Raw genomic sequence first — 7,384 nt, 5'->3', positions numbered from 1 at the left:
CTGGTTCCTACATCTAAATCTAGGCACCTATGTAACTCCCTATCATCTAAGAACCACTTCCTGCATGCAAAAGTTTTATTTGCAAAATCAGTTCTGTTGTCAAAGCTACTGCCCTTCAGCCTCCTACATTAACAGTACCATCCTCTTTTCTGAAAGTAAGCTCTCACTTTCTTTGGCTCTAGCAGCCAGACTCAAAATTTAGGAACCATACACCTAGCCTTCAAGTTTTGTATTTTAATAATCATATTTTCTTATTATTTGTACTACAAAATCTAATCCTAAACTCCTCAAAGTTTCTCACAATTTTATTAAAGCGATGATATAATTGTTGTAGAATATAACAATTGTTGTAGAATATAAACAAAGATGTTTGTCATCACTACAAGAAAAGGCTTACATTAAACCTAATTTCTCTCCAATTTCTCGTGTTTTAATTATTGCTTTAAAAACTTCTGTTCAATTGACTATTGGGGCCAGTCTAGAAAGCAACTAGTTAAGAAATAAATTCAGCTATCGGCACTGAATGGTGTAAACGTATAAACAACCAATGACAAGAACATGTATTTTTATGCACATGTATTTTTATAGCATACAGCAAATCATATTCTGATGTGAATGATGTAATTTTCCTGAGAATCATTGGAGACACTACAATAAATTGACTGCTGAAAGTACTAGATACCACAATTAAATTTCTGAGCACCATGACAACCTGCTGCCTGGGATTTGTTAAGCCAGGTTTTAATAAGTCTTCTTTTTCAGTATCCAAAGGTCATTATTATCCATTATAGAAAATAATATCATCATTAATCAACTAACTGTAATCACTTAATTATTTTTGTTTTGGATACTATGTGTAGAAAGCAATGCATAGAAATGGAAGACTTGTATTTACTTGATAGTTGCAAGTTCTGAAAATACCACAACTTGCTTCTTAGTGTCAAATAATGTTTAAGTTAAAAATCCATCTATTGTAACAGGAGAGAATCTCAACTGTCATGATAGGATTGTAGCATAATGTTTTTAATTGTGCTGAGGAAAAATATTGATACTTAAATTTTGAATAGGAAGGGAAAGTGACATGGTACAGCCCAATGTCATCAAATCTTAGGAACTAAGTAAAAAGTTCTTGGATGAGAGACCACAACGGAAGAGTCTAGAGAGAAAGGTACAAACATCTGTGCTCATTTGCCCTGAAAGCCCCATGCCAGGGTAACCATAAGTCAGTGGTAACTTGGGGCACATATGTGTGTAATTCTGAATATTTGGGGGGCTAATTTTTAGAAATCAGGACAGCTAATGTCTGTTACTACATATGTTCATTCATGATGTCATTTGTTCAGCATCCTGTTCAGAGAGCTGACTATTTATACTCTAATCTGAAAAATTTGCACAGACATTTTTGTCAACAGATGAGTACCAAGAAAAACTTATATAAAGGTGTGGGGCACAATCAATCTCTTCTGATGATCAGCTCCCAGAGCTGTAAATGCTGGAGTCAACTCTCCTTGGAGATAATGGTGCCCAGTCATCCTCCTTCTGCTTCAAACAGATGCTGTTATACCATGTGCAATGCAAAAAGACAAGCCATTGAGTACAATTGCAGGCATTGAAATGCCCAGTTGTAAGTGGGACTATTTGCACCCAGCTAATGCTTGGGTGGAAGATACCTGCTTTATCACAGGCAATTTCATTTCTACTGAGCAGAGAGTCTGTAGACTATCCACTGGATGATTTATCTTCAAAAATTATCTAGAAGCTTAACGAGTTTTAGGAAATACTTATACTGCTGTATATTTCCATGTATTCATCTAGATATCTTTTGGCTCGTCTAATAGTTAAGATTTTGTGCTGACAGTGAACACCTACTATGATATGTAAACATTACAATAAAAAATTAAAAAAGAAAATATGAACACAAAAAGGAAACATTTCCCGGAAGACGAGAATTGTGAATGAAATCTTACATATCTCCCTTGAGACTGCATGGGAAATTTTCCCTTCATGACTGATTTCTAAAAAATGGAGCTACCACTAAAAAGCCAAGTTATGAATCTCAGCTGAAGTCACTTCACCTAAAGAAAGTCTCTTTAACCAGGGCTTCTTTAACTGATCTCAGAGGACTGCTGGGCACATAAATGTACATTATCTCAATTATATCTGAATTCATTTGTTATTAAGTATGAGATAATTTTAAAGGTAATGTTTATATATTTTAATTTGTATGTAAACAATACACTTATTTCATATAGGCAGCAGCGACTTTCTAGAGTGTTCATGTACTGTCTGTAGTGTAACACTAAAAGGTGGTTTGAACAGACATTACATTAAATATGCATTTCAATTGAAATGAATTTTAAGTATGCTTGATTCAAAATACAACAATCCTAACTTTAATACTCTGGTGCAGCATCACATCTGAGTCACAGCTAAAAGTTAAAAACAGGGTTTTTTAAAATCATATAAGTATTCCCCAGTATCTATATAAATCCCTATCAGGTGCCAGTTGTCTCCTTATTAAAACAACCACCTGGAATGGCCTTTTTTTTGTAAACACATATTATAATGCTCAAACTGTTAAGAATATTAAGACAAAATTGATGGCAAGTTAAGCAAAATAGCTCATCAGCAAAAAGGGTTAAATAGACGTGAATGAATACAGAAAGAAGGCTTTTAATATTCCACAAATATTAACAAAGAAAAATTATAATGTTGAGTTAATGCGGGTTAAGGATGAAATGAAAATAAATTTTTCTGATTGCTAAGTGTTGACACGTTTTTGGCTAGCCCCTCAAGTTTTTTTTGAAGTCTGTGTAATTACAGACGGCTTTTCCCCTCCTTCCCCCTCCTGCTTGGAGCCCACATTAGTAATGACCCCTTCACTGCTTCAAAAACCACTAATAGTCTTCAGCAAAGGCAAGAAAAATGAACAGGATAAATTGGAATCCACAGTCAGTAATTTGCATCATATGAGGCTGCTTTGGCCACTCACACTCATGCCTGGCCATCAATCCTTTGCTGTCAGGTGCTGCACTCTGCCACCATGATAAATACTCCTCCTAACACTCTGATTCGTCCAAACAATGTAATTGTCCTCTATTCTCCTCTTGGTAATGGAGATAATGAATGACTGCACAAACAAGAAGGATTGCTCATCACAGACACAGAGGTGGTTTAAAACTAAAAAGCCTTGAGTACAAATTTTAATTCACTGAAAATCAGGGCTGGGGGGGAGGGGAAATGGAGAAGCAGTCTATATTTTCTACCAGTTTATTTCTTTTCAGTTATAGAAAGACTGCTCTCTGCATAAAAATGCCTTCTGGAAACACTCAGTGCAAGGAGGTCTCTGAATAATATGATGGTAGAAATATTATACAAAATAAAATGTGCAAAATGGTTCATTATATCAATTCTGTTATTCTAATACTATGATAAAATTATATTACTAGTAGATAACTGCTAAAATGGATAAAGTTCCCTTTTGTTAAATATGCATTGAATTTACAGGGATATTTTTTTTAAAAGTAAAATGGAATTTTGGGGTGGGAAGTGAGTCTCAAGGATACAAGGAAAATTAACTATTTTAGTGTTGGTTTCTCATGATTAATTTGCATAGGCCAACAATTATTGTACATATGAATATTAATATCAGCATATCATGAATAGTGGGTACAGAGTTGCCAATAAAAGCTGTGTCAATGTATTTGAAAAAAAGCGTATACTTTAGTTAAGTGTAGCAAGTCAGGGTGGACACTGATAAAACCAAACTGAGTTAACTGGCTATCATGTAGTAGGTTGAGTTTTGCAACCTAAATCAATGTACAATTAAAAACTGGTTCATTATACAAATGCATGTGGCAGAAATGGACTTTATTATTCCTAATTAAGTAAATAACAAAATTGGAACTGGCCAGATTTACATGGCTTTCTATTTTTGTGTATGTGTATGTGTGCACATTTCTTTTCTTAAACCAGAAATGCTATGATTTTTTTAAACATGAAGTGGACTGTTTATCTGAAAGTATCTTGGCAGGCTGCCACCATATTTCTAAAATTAAAGAAAGGATTTGAAAACAATCAGCATTTTGAGTAGTTCAAACCACAGCAATGTGTTTCAGATTAATTTACAAATATATGTATATATTTAAGACTGAAGGACAGCACAAGAAAATTCTTACTAGTTAGTCTATCACATGCCTTCCTACACTTTATTAGAACAGACATCACATTGAAATAATAAACATGGGAAGCCTTCATTTCTTCTTTGATCTATGTTCCCGAACATATAACAGGCTCACATTTAAAATAAACCTCAGTATGGTTGTACTTGAAAACTGGAAAGTGACCCACAAGGCATAATTTGTTGCCACTTTTCATATTATTTGCTTAAAACTGGAGTTTAGTCTATGCATTAGTGAGTGCCAGGCCTTGCTCATCCAGCTACCTTAGAGTGGCTAAACACTCTTGTATGAACAAGTTGTGTAATAGGATGGCAAACAACAATGATAGATTCACATCATCAGTTTGAATAAGAAAGAAGTGGATTGAAAGTACAGATTACCTCTTAAATCGTCCTAAAGCAAATGATATTATACCTTGGACTAGATCTAATATAAGCTGAGAGCAGCAGTGGCGTAGTGGTGAACAGCAGGTGTGAAGGAACCGGGTTTGATTCCCAGCTCTGCCGCTTGAGTTGTGGAGGCTTATCTGGAGAATTCAGATTATCCTGTGCACTCCAACACACGCCAGCTGGGTGATCTTGGGCTAGTCACAGTTCTTCTGAACTCTCTCAGCCCCACCTACCTCACAAGTTGTTTGTTGTGAGTGGGAAAGGAGTCTGTAAGCCCCTTTGAGTCTCCTTACAGGAGAAAAAGGGGGAGATATAAATCCAACTCTTCTTCATATGGGAAGAATGATCTATATTCCAGTTAAGGATAAACATTAGATTGGCCCAAATCCTGGTTGTTCAACTTGGCAGTAACGTGAAGTGAGTTCAGAAGCCTCTTTCTTTTACCTTTAAGAAGCATATTTTCAAAAGCATATTCTACACATGGCCTCTGTCAGTTTACCCACTCTCCACAGCAGGAACAGCTCAGTCTAAAGGCTGTTGTCATGGCTAAGGAAATCTAGCAAGGTGAAATTTGGCCTGAGCAGATGTCGGGGTTCTTTGACACCTTTCCCTTTTCTGAGCAACAGTAACACTGCCTGAAAGATACCACTGCCAATGCCAAAGGGGTAAAGACATGCTACAACTGGAGAATAATGAAGGAAAGTGGAGAAAGATCTAATCTCCTCACAACAAGAAAGGCTAACCATGGAGCTTCATTCATTCAAAACATGTTGATCCTATCTTTCCAAAAAGCTCAGGACAGCTCACAAATAAACTATTATAAAAATGCAACAACTCTAAACTTAAGTACTACCAACAAGTCAAAATAGCAAGAAAACATCACAAACTATCACAAAATCACAACAGCATAATTTGAAAGCCCTGTGGGATAGGGTGGGATAAAAGTCAAATTAAGTAAGTAAGTAAGTAAGTAAGTAAGTAAGTAAGTAAGTAAGTAAGTAAATAAATAAATAAATAAATAAATAAATAAAGCAAGTCCATCATAAGAATTCCATAGGCTAAATGTTTAAATAAATAAATAAATATTTTAGTAGAAAACAGTTTCTTCTTTTGTACATTCTGTGTTTATTTCTTTATTCTCCCTGCTGGATTAAAGAAGCTGTACAGAGATAGGCCTGTGAGCAGAGCAAACACAGGGAAGCCTTGCTATACTATTCAGTCGCTATGGCCTGCTCTATGGAGTCCATGTTCACGGCAGTCAGGCCTCAACTAATTTGCATGAAATCCCATAGAGATTTGAAAATATAAACCAATGCTTATCTTATACTATGGTTCATGCAATTACCATAGCAAGTCCTTTTAAAATGGAAAGTTATTTTTAAATATTTCCATACATTTTGTAAAGGTATATGAGACTACTTATAATTTAAAATCAGAGTCATGCATAGTTTCTCTGTTTAAGCTTTAACCGGTGGGTTTTTTCTAATATTTAGAATCTAATATAGGAAGTCACTGATAGGATTGCTTTAGATCATGGGTAGGGAACCTTTAACACTCAAAGAGCCATTTGGACCCGTTTTCCACGGGAAAAGAAAACACTTGGAGCCACAAATAATTTTTGACATTTAAAATAAAGATAACACTATATATATTGGTTTTTTTAATCTCTTACTCCGCTCATTCTGAGAAGCGCATGGATGTGCCCGCCCTGCTGCCTGCAGGGTGGGCAAGGATGAAGCCGGCGGCTCAGCCTCGCCGGCCGCTGGGAAAGCGCCCGCCCACCTCCAACGGGGCGGGCGAGAGGGGAAGCCCGCGGCGCAGCCCAGCCGACCGCGGGCAGTTGGTGCGCCCGCCCTGCTGCCTGCAGGGCGGGCAAGGATGGGGCCGGCAGCTTGGCTCATGGAGCCACAGTGCAAGGGCAGAAGAGCCGCATGAGGCTCTTGAGCCGCAGGTTCCCTACCCCTGCTTTAGATGAATAGTTAGAACCCCAAATCCATAGGAGGAGTAGAAAATGAACATATGATGAATGAAAAAGGATTCCAATTTTCATTTTTCTGTCTATTTTCAAAAATTAAATATACTTTTTAAAATCCCCAAGTGTTACTTCACATAGCTGGCAAAGCACAGGCAACAGAGAAATACAAGTAGGGGACCGACAAGGACTTTCAGGGAGCATGTAATTGTCCCCTCCCCCTCTAGTCCCTGTTGAACAGTAGCAAGCAGCCAGGCCAGGGGGAGGCATGCAAGTCACATGTTAGCAAATCACCCAGTGGTTGCCTTCAGGCAACCTACCAGTGAGTCCTCCCTCAAAGGTCAAAACAGACCTGAAAAGAGCTATAGAGGCCGCTTCCCAAGCGACAAAGGCGGAGTACGGTTCGGGCGCTTTTACAACGCCCGCACCTGGATTTTATCGCACGCTGGGACCAGCCCGCTACGGATGGTCCTGGAAACAGCCGGGCAGCCGGGCGCCGCAGAAGCCGCCGGCGCCCGCCATTCCGGGTGATCCTCGGGCCTCATGGCGCGTCGCCAAGGCCTGGGGACACGCCCCCTGGCCCTGCGCGCCTGCTCCAGCGAGCGCCAGGGCAGGGGGGGCATGTCCCCAGGCTTCAGCGATGCACCGGAGGCCTGGGGACAAGGTTCGTGAAGTGCCCGGGTGGGAGGAGGCGTCAGCTGAAGCTGGCTGCTGTTCGCTTCGGCAGCGGGCTTCGAGGCGGCTGCTTTCCCCAAAAAGAGCGCCTTCCAAGCCGCTTCTGGGGAAACGCCGTCCTTCTGCGTATGGGACATGGACGGCGCTGAAGCGGCGGCTGCTGGCTG

At 39.1% G+C, this 7,384-nt stretch overlaps 1 protein-coding gene across 13 annotated transcripts in view; it reads right to left on the bottom strand.

Moving 5' to 3' along the window:
* Positions 1-7,384, bottom strand: part of MEIS2 (Meis homeobox 2) — a 288,920-nt gene that overhangs the window by 107,001 nt on the left and 174,535 nt on the right. The window lies entirely within an intron of this gene.

Source organism: Sphaerodactylus townsendi, linkage group LG02, assembly GCF_021028975.2.
Source record: "Sphaerodactylus townsendi isolate TG3544 linkage group LG02, MPM_Stown_v2.3, whole genome shotgun sequence".
NCBI classification, from domain to species: Eukaryota; Metazoa; Chordata; class Lepidosauria; order Squamata; family Sphaerodactylidae; genus Sphaerodactylus; species Sphaerodactylus townsendi.
Note: the sequence above shows the minus strand (reverse complement) of the source record. Positions and strands in the feature narration are given on the sequence as shown.